Genomic DNA, 13846 nt, shown 5'->3' with positions numbered 1-13846 from the left:
GGTACACACCCTTAATTCAAGCCCCTATTTCTGTGATACAACATCAAATTGGTAACTTTTGATTATGGTACTGTAGCCAATGGCTTTCCAAGAGATACACTTACATATATATATGTATATATGAGAGAAGCAGAAGAGCTTTATGACTATATATATTTGATATACCCCTTATATTAGCATTCATATTCAATCACCTTATTTGTTAACAAGCATATAGGCTTTATGCAGCAAAGGAGATTAACTATTTGTGGAACTTGCCACAAGTTAAGCTGAAACAGCTCCCATTCCTCTGGCAGTATCAATCCTAGGCCAGTATATGAGAGGTACAATCTCGGAATCCCTCACTGCACCCAGTCCCCTCCTTGACTATAGAGCATAAATAAAGAGCTGTAAGTTATCCTAATGGCATTCAGTATTTCAAGCTAAAGTTTCTGCATAATGACCGTGCAAGACACAGTGAAGTAGCCCAGGCAGAGGCTGATGCACATATGAAGTCTCCTAATGAAGGCAAGCTGTAATCAGTATCTGCCTCTCTGCCTCAGACCTGTGCCAAGTGCAGCTGTGCAGAGGCATTTTGCAGCTTGCAGAGCTGGCAGACTCACAAGCACACAGCTGAGCATTTAGACATAATAAATATATAAGTATACAGAGAATTACCTAGCTGTAAGCAAATGGACATCATGAATATTTTTGTATGCGTATGTTTACAGACATTTATCCATAAACTACACTGAACGTGACAGTTTTGTGGTGCTAGATCTTCACAGCTAACAAGGGTAACATTTTAGGAGTTAACTGTCCCGAATATGAGAAAATACTGATAGCGAGTGAGACTTAATTATTGGCAGTGTGTGTAATTATTGAGTGACAATCCAGTAAATTGCCACTTTTCATTTTGAAACAGCCCTAATTTATTCCTCCCCTAAACACACCCATGACAGTGATTCAGCTTCCTATCTGGAACACATAGTTATTTTGCTGTGCACCAGGACAGTTTAGATGTACACACCAGTCCCTGTCCTCCAAAACCTACAGGCACAGGGGATTGATTGCTTGGGACTCTGGAATTCCTGGACTTTGCCCTCTCCACAGCCTGGAAAGCCCAGGGAATGCTGCACCTGGGAATGAAAGCAGTGCCTTGCATCTGAACATCACAGCTCAAGGCTTCGGTGGAATCCCTCACAGGGATCTTCAAAGGGCCTCTCTGTGGGCTTGGTTTTGAGGGAGTAGATGAGTTTCCCTGTGTAAGGAACTCATTAGAGACAAGTCACAGCATCCGGAAGAGCAGAAAGACAATTTGTATCATTTACATAATACTCCTTTTCTTGAAGGCCTCTACCTAACACGTTTTGCTGCCATGCTCAAGGACATACTGACCATGAGATCCCAGCTGAGAACAACATCTGCCCCTAGGACAGATGAGAGGAATTTCAGAATTCATTTCTCGTTCCTCAGCAGACAGTGTGGACCATGTGGGCCTGTCTTGTCTCATCAGTCCCACGCTACAGCAGGGCATCCACGAGCCGTGGGGACAAGCACAACTCCTCAATTCAGCTCACAGACCAGAACTGTGGGCTTCCTTCCTTCCTTCCTTCCTTCGAGTGCAGTCCCTGGGTTTCACTGAGAGGCACCTGCACTACATGGAATGCACACAGACACACAGACGCTAAGGCTAGGAAATACCCGAAGTCTGTACCTAAAAAAACCCAAACACAGCCAAAGCTCAGGCAGCAAGAGCAAGGAGGCAATTAACGAATCAGGCAATTTCTACGAAATTGCAATTAACGAATCAGGCTGCTGACCAAATACTCCCAAACCGGGATTTTCCAAATGGACTGAGCACGACACAGAAAATAAAAAGGAAATTAAGAGGAAACGGAGGTCCTAGGGGAGTGACTTCATTCTACATAAGAGAGACTATCTGAACAGAAAGCAGAGCTTTTTAGTAATTTAAGTGGAAAAGAGAAGTCCTGAGAGTTTAATAAAAATAAAATGACAGCCATCCCAAACCCCTCTCTGTGAACCTTGTTTGGTTGTGTTGTGGAGGCATTGTGCTATAAACCACCTAAGGCAGAGAATGGGGTTAGCTCACAAAAACCTTACAGTCACCCTGTGAGGGAGAAAGGTGGGAAGGAACAACTGAGCACAGCAATTACCAACACACCAACTTGTTCATGGTCCCCAGTCCTTCAGTGGTGCTGAACTTGGGAGTGCTTGGAACTGGCTGCTTTTATGTACTACAGTAACTTCATTTCAGGAGACACCAGTGTGCTTTCAGAAGCTCAGAACATGTGACTGAGCCATATTTTCCCAAATATAACTATGCTGACAATGAATTGGTGTTTAAAACATTAACAGCAGACAATAATTCAAACATTTAATTTTGAAATGCAGCCAGCTATTTTGGTAGATTACTGGAAATATTGACTTTTTAGAAATCTGGTTCCCAGTGGGTGCAGCATCAACCTAGAAAACCTTAAAATAACTGAATTAGCCACAAAGAATAAAACTGCACAAGATTCCAAGCTTTTTTTGGCCCAAAGACAGAAAAAAATATATATCCCACTGGGAAACATCAGAAAATTAATACAGCTTTGTAGGCAGAGTCAGATACCATGTTTTTGACATATGCTAGCAAACAAAAAAAAACAGAAGACAAAATGTCCTTGGACAGAATGTATTTGGGAAAAGGGTCACTCCATTTTAGTTCTATGTCTACTACAACAGTAACTTGGAATAACTGAAATAATTTAATCAAGAAGAATTATTTTTTTCATGAAAGAGTGCTGACATTTAAAAAGTAAGCACAAGAAAAATACAGCTTGGTAGCCAAAATCCTCAAATACTTAATTACAGAGAAATACCAATAAATGCTGTCAACTGCAGAAAAGATATTTTTCTGAATGGCGCCAGAAAAATACTGTCTCTAAATTTAATACTCAGAGCTAGCCTCAGAATGATTCAGAAAGCAGTGACTCGTGACAATCTAACTCTGTGTGTGCTTCTGCCTTTGCTGCAGCCCCTCAGAGCAGTGGGACCCTGTTCAGAGGGATCACAAACACTGGGACCAGCCAGGAGGAATGGGAACCCAGGAGCTGCATGACAATCAGAGGAGTCAGTGGCATCGTTGGATTTGAAATTAGGTTCTAATTGCTGAAGCCCACCATGTAAGCTTTCGTTATTAGAACACAGGATACTGAGATGGATTAAAATCAGAGAGTCACAAAGGGATGCTGGTACATTTAATGAGAATGTTCAATTGTAGCAGACAATCATTTGAGAGCAATAAACCTGCTAGTTGCAGAAGATGAAATAGCAATGGGCAGCTTGTTTGTGGCCAAGGTGACAAATTCAAGAGGTCTCCAAGGGCTCAAAGCAGGAACCTGAAGGGCTGTTGGCACTCTATGCCCACCACAACTGCACCCTGCACTACACACTCTGCCCTACACAGAAACCTTGTCTTACCAACTGCCTACCAATAACACAAAAAATTACTTAAATTCTCTTTCTACTCTTTTGGATGCTGTGACCTGTCTCTAATGAGTTCCTTACGCAGGGAAACTTCTTCAGTATTACCTGAAATCTCTCCATCAATGTCTTGGATTGGAAAATGTTACCAAAAATGTGTATTCTATTTTCATCTGTTGAAGTCCATTTGGAGATATAGTTCTTTATCTCTTGTAACTCTAGGAGGGGAGGAGGGCAGATGCCTTCTGTTAATGGGACACCTGATAACACCATCAGATAAGGCAGTGCCTTCTTATCTCTTCCTCCACCCATCCTCCTCTGAGGGACATCCCCTGTGAATGGGCCATTGAAGGCTCTCACAGGACTGATAACATCACCTCATTCCATTGGGAGATGCTCCACCCAGGGGGAGCAGCCAAAGCCTTTCCACCGGGATAAAACAGCAATCCCAAACACCAAGGGAGCTGTTCCCACTGGATTCCCAGAGGATGACTGGACCCTTTCTCGAGAATCATCCCTACTCCAACAGAGCCACATCTGTCACTGTGGGAGGACTCACTGTGGGCTGCTCCCAACACCCTGACCAACAGGGTGTCAGGTTTGCATTCTGACTCTGTCAGTGCTCCTTTGTACTGTTGCATTTGTCTTATTTTATTTTATTTTTATCTTTTTTGTTGTTTGTTCTCTCTCTATTAAATTGTATTTCTGACTTGGAGTTTCACTGGTTTTGCTTTCAAACCAGCACAGTCAACTAGTGTTTAAATAAATTAGCAACACTTATGGCTATTACTGCCAATGCTACTGCTACCAGCAGGGAGAACTTCTTCAGCTACAGCAAGTTCTGTACCAGAATGTAAAGGAACACTTGGAGAATCCCTTGTAACAGGTACTGACTGTTCTGCACAGACACTCAGGGAGAACTCCAGCTGCAGTAGACTGCTGACAGACAAGAGGGGAACTGCCAATTACATTTCCTGCTACATCCAATTCTGTGGAGAGACTATGGAAAGACTGAAAAGGTTCCCAAGATGTTTTTGTTCTTTACTTAGGTTTAGAGTTTACAAAGACTGACTACAAGAAAAGCTTCCTCCCAACCTGCAATGCAGACATAACGATTTTCCTCCAAGATACAGAACAGCAAACTATTAAAGATTCAAGAAATTCAGTTATCAGCTCACAAACAACAGTTAGAAACTGAGTAAAACTATGCTGAATAAAACTAGCATTGCTTCTAACACTATTAAGATACAAACTCTAAAGGTTTTTTTAGGTACAGATTCTTTACTTGCCTTACCTATCTCTCACAGAATAAAAGAGACGCAAGACAAGTGAACAAATAAAATAAACACAAGAGGACTACGTTGTTATTTGAAAGAAATCTGGAGCACTGCTGAAAATTTTACTATTAGTTCTCAGGAAAAGAAAGTAATTACCACGGTTTGAAAAGAGCACACTGAAGAGTAAACAAACACTTTAAAAAACAGAGCACCTACAGATTTTAAATGCTTCTTTGCCTTTTTGGAAATGCATCACACTAAACCACAGATGGATTGCATCCATCTGCACTGTTTCTATGCTTGACCACCATTTAATACACAATATCTCATATAGGAGGTCTGTATAGTGTTGTGGAGAAATCTGGATTTTGAATGAAGCATATGCGAACACTTCTACATCCCAAGTCCTTCTCAATAGTAACAGTATGTATTTCTTATAAGGAAGTCACTAAGCAGAGAAAACTCCTCTGAAAGAATTTGAGATTACTACAGCAGAGTATGAATGCCCATGTTAAAACATTTCATTACCCAAAAAAGATGGTTCTTACGTGAATGCAGCTGGTGTCTAACACAGGGAAAAAATCCTACACACATAATTTGAAAAGGATTCTGCATATCACTGTTAGAACAAGACCAACACAACATCAGGTCAGTCACAGCTTGGTCCAGCTAAGTCTTGAAAACCTTCAGAGACAGAAATGTCACTGCATCTCTGTTCTAGTGCTGCGCTGTAGGGAATAAACCCCCTGCTCTGTTCACACGCTCCCTGATTTTCTCTGCCACAGCTTGTGGCCACTGCCCTTAGTTGTGCCCTGTCTCTGCCAAGAGTGAGTGGCACCAGAGTCACTGCAATGCTCTTGGGAAGCTGCAGTTTCTCTATCTATTGTCCCTTGGCTGCCACCTCCCCACATTCAACTCTCAGCCTCTCCCCTTCCCACAAGTGACCTGCACTAAGGCCCAGCCCATCCTCAGTATCCCCCGTTCTCCAGAAAGCTTTTCCCCAGCTTGAGTTTGGCAAAGCCTACTTTGGGAAGTGTACAGTGGGTGCCATCCTCTTTCCAAGGTCACACTCTTAGATCTTGCCCATCTTGTTTTGGTGCTCTTGCTATAATCCACATACCAACTTTGATGCTTGGCATATTATCATTAAATATTGTTTATTTTACCATGAATGCTTCCTCAGAGATCTGCTTCACAGTATTTCCTGAAATCTAGCCTCCCCTTCCTAAACAAGAAGCATATCTAAACCAACAGTATGCTGATATCGTCTAGAATTGCTCACTAAACACTTCTGACTTCAGACAAGCAATCGGTTTCAGGTAATTATCATAAGCCTCTCTCAACATCAAAAGTAAGGTCCTAGGAAACACTAATGTAAGCATGGCTGCTACTTTACAGTGCTTGGAAAGGCTGAGGAATTCTGCAACAACTTTTCTGCACAACACTCAAGATACAGACCTTCCCATCTGCTTACTGAAGCTGTCTACCATTGAATTTTTAATGCCTGACAACAATCAAAAAACAGCGTGAGTGACAGACAGTTGTACATTCCTGCATGGAACTCCATGACAAATGCTTCAATTCTGATGGATGCATTCCTTGCACGTTGTCTGCTACTCCTGAATTATTCCAAACAACTGCAGCTGTTCAATAGCACTGGGTGAACAGAAGATGTGGTCTAGAGTTCTCATCGACTGTGCCACAAAACAAAGGCTGCAGCAAACAAAACCAGCTTCCCAGACAACCTCGCCCAGCAGTGGAATTCTGGCAGAAAATAGAATGCAGTCCCCAGAAATCGAGGAGAAGCCCTGTTTACAGCAATTTATTTGGCATATAATGCATTCAATGCCACTTCTCCAAACAGTGCCACGAATGGTGGTAACAGACTTACTGAGACAAGGTGAACAAAATGAAGACAAGCTTATCATTTATGATTTCAGCAAGAATCAATTTCACCACGTTAACAGATTTATAATCCAAACATACATACACAGGCATACATAAATCCTACTGAATTATGCATATGCTCCCCCCATCAAGAGCAACTGCATCATTTCAACATCTAAAAGTTCATGGTTTATAAGGAAGGAAGCACGAAGAGCCGAGGGCATGCTGCCAGAAAGGAATCACTAAAAAAAAATCTCAGAGTGGAGTTAGATGTATGTAGTTGGAAATATTATTGGAGGGAGGCGGGGCAATCATATAATTTTATGATTATGATAGAGCATGGCACAAAACCGTGAATTTTACTATAAAACAAACATGTATTACATGCAAAAATGAAAACTGTGAAAGGTGCCTTTTGTAAATTCCAGTTTGGAAATCATCTCTATGAAGAACTGAAGAGTGAGCTACAGTTGAAGAACAAAAAGATACTGCAGTTTTTCAGTTCTAAGGAAATCCTTACTGAGACTGGATTCATATTCACATTTTAAACCAAAATAGTCCTCATAGATACAATGAAATAGACAATGAACTCTTAAGTACTGATTTAGGAAATCAAGTTACTCAGTTCACAATCCTGCTTAGGGGGCAAATCACGCTCTGACAAGTAAATGTGATGGCTCCAGGACAGGTATCAGATGAACCCAAAGCTGCTCTTTAAGAACTGAAATGTTCCTAACTGCAAAAAGCTTGTAAAACAGACAAAATCTTCAGCTTCTGTAAGAAAGATGCCATCCCCAACATATTACACTGCTCTAAAAGACAACAGGATGAAAGGACTTTTTGAATGTGGAATGGCAAAGGAAATAAATAATCAGCTGGTGCCTGAGACATAGCAAGTTAACCACGGACAAGTGCAACAGACACAGCATGCTCATAACGCCCCAAAAATGCCAAGTAACAATAGCATTGGGGTTTGTAGGTGCAAGATCACAAGATACACATTATGACAACAGCAATGAGATAAAAGTGTGTCCCAGAGGCTCTGGAAAACACATTCCAAAACTGACTGAGCTGAGAGTGAATGAAATGTCCTTAACAGTACAGAGGTCAAGGCACTTAAGGGGTTGTGCAAGAATCACAGCTGAAATGAAGGTAATGGTTTTGATATGGGCATAGAGATAACTTTGTGCAGCTTAAAATACACAGTAAAAGGAACAGCAGGAATTCCCTGATCTTCTTATCAGCGTAGGGAAGGGCTGTCATTAGTGAAAGGACTCTACTGAACCAGTCTAGTGGTCCTTGAGATCTAAAAGAGAGAGATATATTAAAAGGGATAAAGTTATACAGATATTGGCAAGTCCCAAGTTATTTCTTAACGTAGCTCAAAGCGAGGGAAGATTTATCACAAAATGTCACATACAATGACTACAGAAGGGCAATTCTACTTGCAAAAATCCAACAAACCAACCAACCAACCAAAATCCCAAGTCCACAAAACACTGGAGTGAGAAAAAAAAGCCATTACTGTCCATTAGTATACTGCCATTCTCACTTTCCCTGTAGGGTCTGTGGAAATTGCAGGAACAAAGACATCACTGGTGTTCAGTGCCATTCTCACTTTAAGGAAGGCTTCCCCAAGTGTCCTCTGCTCCAAAATTAGACTGTAGGTAAACCAGGCTTCAACAAACTGGCGAATTCATTACCATGGGAACAAGACTTAGAATTCACCCAACATCCTCACTTTCCCAGTTCTTCCACCAATGTCACCCAGGCCACAAGACCCTTCCCCCACCTCCCACCCTCTCCCCATTAACTTCCATGGAGCAAGACCATGTGTGCCAAATCCATGGCAGATCACAGAAAGGTATTTACGATCCTAATCCAGGAAAATGACCTAACAGCCAAAAAAGCATCAGAACTCAACCGAACCCTGCAAAACCAGAGTTTTACCTTCAGAAACACGTATTTACTCCATACCAATGCTGCATTTTAAATGGTGCTCTCACTGCAGTTTCTCTTTAGGAGGAGGAGAGTTCCTGGAAACACAGTGCCCGTAATCAACATGAGCATGACACTCTTATTAACAGCGAAGCAAAGATATTTTTGAGCTACAGGAAAGGGAGAAGAGATTGGCAAAAAGAATTTACAGTGTTCAGGGTCATTTTTTGATTACCTGAAACACAAAAAGTGTTGGTATTTCCTTTCTGTTTTCCAAAACATTCTTATATTGGAATCAAAATCCAGTGTTTAAAGACAACATTTTACAGACATTTAACAGAATTTCACAGAAGGATCAGAACAGAGCCCTACAAAAAAAAGCCTCACTGCAGACTCCAGAAATGGAGGTTATTGATGTAATAGAGTACCAGCCACAAGAACGAATGGTTATTGCTTGAGTTACAGTCTTAAAATCATCATGTACCTTATAAAAAGGCATGTTTTAGGCTAGGTCATGTAAATACCCTCAGCATTTTTCTTGGCCCTTTTTCTTCCCTTTTAGCTTTTAAAATAATTCTGTTCAACAGTTTCTTATAAGGTGTTCCTTGTCTGGGTTGTGCACCAAGTTCACAAGTTCACCAGTTCCATAAGCTTGCGTGCTCAGGCCTCTCCTTCTTCAAAGGTTTTGGGGATTTTCACTTTTTTGTATATTTTGAAGTGACAAGAATCAATCCCCTTCTTCAGCAGTCTTTGGGTTTCATAAGCAAGGGTAAAAATCACTGAATACTGAACAGACTTGAACAGCAAGTATTCTCTTTAGATCGCGCTCTGACAGTGATGAACAACTGGTGAAAAATAGTTTTTCACTGTCTTTCTAAATTAATAAAACCTATTATTTTTTTGTGTGCCCCACAGAATGAGTAAGGTTCATTCACCTCATTTTAGCCACCCCTAAATAATTTAGAATAAAGTTGGTCATACTGGTATTTTTTGTTCTACAAGAGGTAAGGACCTCAAACAGCCCATTCACCTCATCTAAGGATCCCATCTGAAGACACATCCTAGGAAAAGCCAGCGAAGTCTCGGGAGGTGCTCCTCTCTCCCCCTGCTGGCTTTTGGCTTTGCCAAAAGATGACAAAATAAGTACTAAGTGTCACAGCAGGCAGGAGGAAACAGCCCCCTCTTGCATTTCCTCTCAGGAGGAAGGAGTCACATTTCTGAAGAAGAACAGACACCTGCTGCAGAAGACTCGAGGCAGGGACAAAGGAAACTGAAAGTCATTTCACATAAGTTGCTGGGACAAACCTGTAAACTGGAACTGAAAAAGGCAAGTGAAGCAGCCAGGAAAACACAAACCAATAGCTTGTGCACACAGGCTTGCAAGACATGGGAAAGCTGAATAAAAAGCCCAAGATGGAACTTGTATCATGAAAACACCACTGTCTTTTTACGGCTAAGATAAATTACCTTTTCCCAGAGGAAAGCAATATAGTAGGTTTAATCCATGCTGGAGACTCAGTTAATAAATTACTGTACAGGAAAGCTTTGTTTCAGGTGTAGTAGATCAGTATTAATCCAGGGCTGTTCAAGTGCCCACACTGAAAGGGCTATAAAGGGAAAGGGGAGACTGGAAGGCGACCAAAACAGCAATCTTGGGACCAATAAATAAATAAATAAATGCATTAGCATAAATAAATAAATTAATTCATACTGGCACATAATATCATGTTAAAATATGCTGCCCAAAAAGTAACTGAGGCCTGTGAAGGTTTTAAAGAAAATCACTGAACACATACCCAAGCACTCCAGAAGAGGTCTAAAAGCTTAATGTCTTTGGCCCACTGCAGACTTGAGGCAGTTAAAATGCTTCACCCTTTCCACTGTTTTTTTCACAAGACCTGTAGACATCTAAGTAACTAAAGAATTTATGTATGTATTTATATTAAATGTATATTTATAATATACATAAATATATTTATATATATGTATATCATTATACTTTGGCATTAAAGAAGAACTGCAGACCAAATTTACAATACAGACTTTTTACTCTATCAACAGATATATGCCGTAATATAAATTGTTGACTTAAATTTAACTGCTGCAGACACTGGCAGGCAATAAAATAACAGAGGAGACTGGTATTTAAAAGTACAGAACAAGGTCCCCCTTCCAGCTCTGAAGAAGAAATACCTTCAGATTTTATAAACAGAGTTCCTAAAGGTTTCGCCTTGCTTGGATACAACAGTACACAAACCCTACCAAAATGCACCAACCTGTGTATTTCAATTTAACAAACAGTGCCAGACACTAGGAACGACAGAGGCTCCAGCAGTGACATTTTTACAGCCTTACCCACAGCAGAACACAGCCCCAAGCTCAACTCCTTTACCCCTGTCCAGTCCGACAGACGCTGCTGGGCTAACCCCACTGCCCCCCTGTGAACACACACAGCCCCACGGCTGAACACCTCTGCAGGGTCCCCAGGGTGGCACACAGACCTGGGCCGTGACGCTCAGTGCTGACTGACACCCATCTGCACTGGGGCCTTGGCAGGAACGCTCTGCTGCTCTTCCCTTCCCACACCACCTGAGAGCAGGGGACACAGAGCAGCCCGGTGTCACTGGTGTGGGACAGGGGCACAGCCAGCACAGCGCTCCTCCACAGCAGGAGCAGCCCTGCACCCCACCAGCACAGCCTCAAGCACTGGGGGTCAGCACACACTCTGCAAGGCCCTGGCAGCGCAGCTACAGAGTCACAGCAGCATTTCGGTCCAGAAAGACTAAGATCATCCAGGCCCTCTGTACCTGTGGCCAACACGAGATCGTGCACTCTCCTCCACAGCCCTAGGCTTCATTAAATTGTAAATGGAGCCTGTGGACAGCAGCTTTCTGGAATGGGTGACCCTGGCATATGCCCGTGCAGTGACCTGCTAAAGCGGCTGTCTGCTCACACAGCTGGTATGAGCACATAACCACAGTGTCCTAATGCACGTCATGCACACACAGAGGACAAATCAAGGGACAGCACGGCTGCAAAGACAACTTCAGCTCTGGTACTGCTTATTCTAAAAGCTCAACTCCACACCACAGATGGGGCTTTTACAGAGCCTGGTTGTGAGTCTTCTTGGGGTTTTCCTCCTTGTTCAGGGAAAGGGAAGGGGTGAAACAGGAACAGGATAAATACACCTGAGAGAGCAGACACTCTATTGTATGGTGCTGCAGAGAGGCACTTGGCTGCCAACAGCTCGTATGTACAGCAGATTACACCTGAGCTAAGAAATTAGGCTCCAGTTTTTGACACTCATTTTGTGGCAGTATTATGATACTACTGTTGAATAGCTCAAGTTATCTTAAATACATCTGTTGTCTTCCAGCTGAAGGGACAGATTTAGTGATCTTCTGCCCTTTCCTTGCATACTGCAGTGCAGAGAATTAAACATCTTTCCTTCCTTATAAATTACCTCATCATATACTCTACAATTTAACCTCTATCTTTGTCTTAACAAACAGTAAATATAGCTGCTCCTCGTAATGCAAATTTTCTCCCTTCTGTTACCTCCAATCTGAATCCTTCCTATGTCTTCTCCCATTTACTATTCTGTTTTCATTTTTAGTTCTCTGCTACTTCCATGTATGCTCCATGTCTGTAATTTTATTTTCATGAACTCTATACTCTGCCTACAACAATTTCTCATCCGTGACACTGTACCTCTTCCTTAGGCATAAAGAAAGCCCTTCACTGCCCAAGTTTATTTGTGAAAGTTAACTGAAGAGGTTATGGCAGCATAAATACAGAGTTCTCTCCTAATGAAGTGTCCCCTTGCAATCAGCTGGGCCTGACAGACCTAGCTGGGATAGAATGGTTTAGTTACACCTAAAGCTACAACCTACCTGCATTTCACCTGTAAGCTGAACAAGTTAAATAAAACCAAGCAGCCCTCACACAGTTCAATATCTGTTCACTGCAGATCATATATATATACAGGTGAAAGTGAGAAGTATATGTAGGTTTTTTCCACTCCTATTGAACAACATAAAGACAGTGAATTCTTTGAAGTACTGCAAAGTCATTTGAGATGTGACCGTGCTTGATGTCCCTTGAAACAAGCACACATTCCAAGCACAACCATTTTTTCACCTCCGTGGCTTCTGCAGACAGACAGGTTTAGGTGTATTATATATACTACTGCCAAAGCAGGCAACAGAACAAATCAATGTCAACTCCTAATGTCTTTAAACAGATCAGTTGCAAGAAAAACGGGCTCAGCTTTCACACAAGAATCAAAACTACGTTTTTCTGTGCTGCTTCCCTCTCAGTATTTGACACAGTACTTCCAGAAGTCATGAAGAAAGGAGTGCAATGGTGAAATTTTTTCAATTTTCTCATCAAAATATCAGAAAACAAGATAAAAACAGGCAAGCCTATTTCAAAGAGTTCCCACTGTTCTGTCTCTTTTGCCACTTCACTGCAATGCCAGTTTACGCTTGTTCACATGAGGACAGTTCTGCCCTGGACATATTTGAACTTATTAAGAAAGAGCTCAAACAAAATTCTTGTCTTTTCTTGTGGTAAAATAAAGCAAATGTCAGTTAAATGTAAGGTACTAGACATTTGTTTAGACTGACAGAGCTGGGAATTAGACTTCTGAGTTCAGGAAGCCAAATCCTATATTCCAGGGATTGCCAGAAAATCTCTTAGCAGTTTAACTGCCCAACTGTTAGACTTGCAACCAGTTAAAACACGGAAATACTGGGAACTCCACAGATTTTTTTTTTTTTTTTAAATTAAGTATACATTATGAAAACCCAGAGATTCACTCATGGAAAACGCAGGAACCATTTATGGAACAGTGCAATTACACCCCCTGTGGCCAGTACAGGCATTTTCCAACATAGGATGCCCTCTTTTTTAATATTGTGGAAATGTAAAGGAGACTGCTCAACATTGTAGAGCATTTCAAATTTGTTTTGCAGAACTGAAGACTTTTTGTGACATCTGATTACTGCTTAACAGCCTTTAAAGTGGCAGTACACACAAATCGTGCACCTGCTTCTCTGAGTCTGCCTTTCATCTGATTAGAGAGGTGCGGTGAGGCCAGTGCAAGAAGTGGAAGCTGCTACTTCATTAGTTACAAGTCTCCAAACAATGTTACACGCATTAAGGACCCCAGGAACAGTCTCCGTAACTCAAGAAACCGTACAGAGATCCCATAATTCAAATAAAATTTTAAGCGTTAGTTTAGAACCGCACGGTCCCGTGCTAACTCCACAGCC

At 41.7% G+C, this 13846-nt stretch overlaps 1 protein-coding gene across 2 annotated transcripts in view; it reads right to left on the bottom strand.

Moving 5' to 3' along the window:
• Nucleotides 1-13846, bottom strand: part of CTNNA3 (catenin alpha 3) — a 419849-nt gene that overhangs the window by 89003 nt on the left and 317000 nt on the right. The gene's annotated exons all lie outside the window — the stretch shown is intronic.

This window comes from Prinia subflava, chromosome 9 (assembly GCF_021018805.1).
Source record: "Prinia subflava isolate CZ2003 ecotype Zambia chromosome 9, Cam_Psub_1.2, whole genome shotgun sequence".
NCBI classification, from domain to species: domain Eukaryota; kingdom Metazoa; phylum Chordata; class Aves; order Passeriformes; family Cisticolidae; genus Prinia; species Prinia subflava.
The sequence above is the reverse complement of the archived record's forward strand: the minus strand, read 5'-3'. Positions and strand labels throughout refer to the sequence as shown.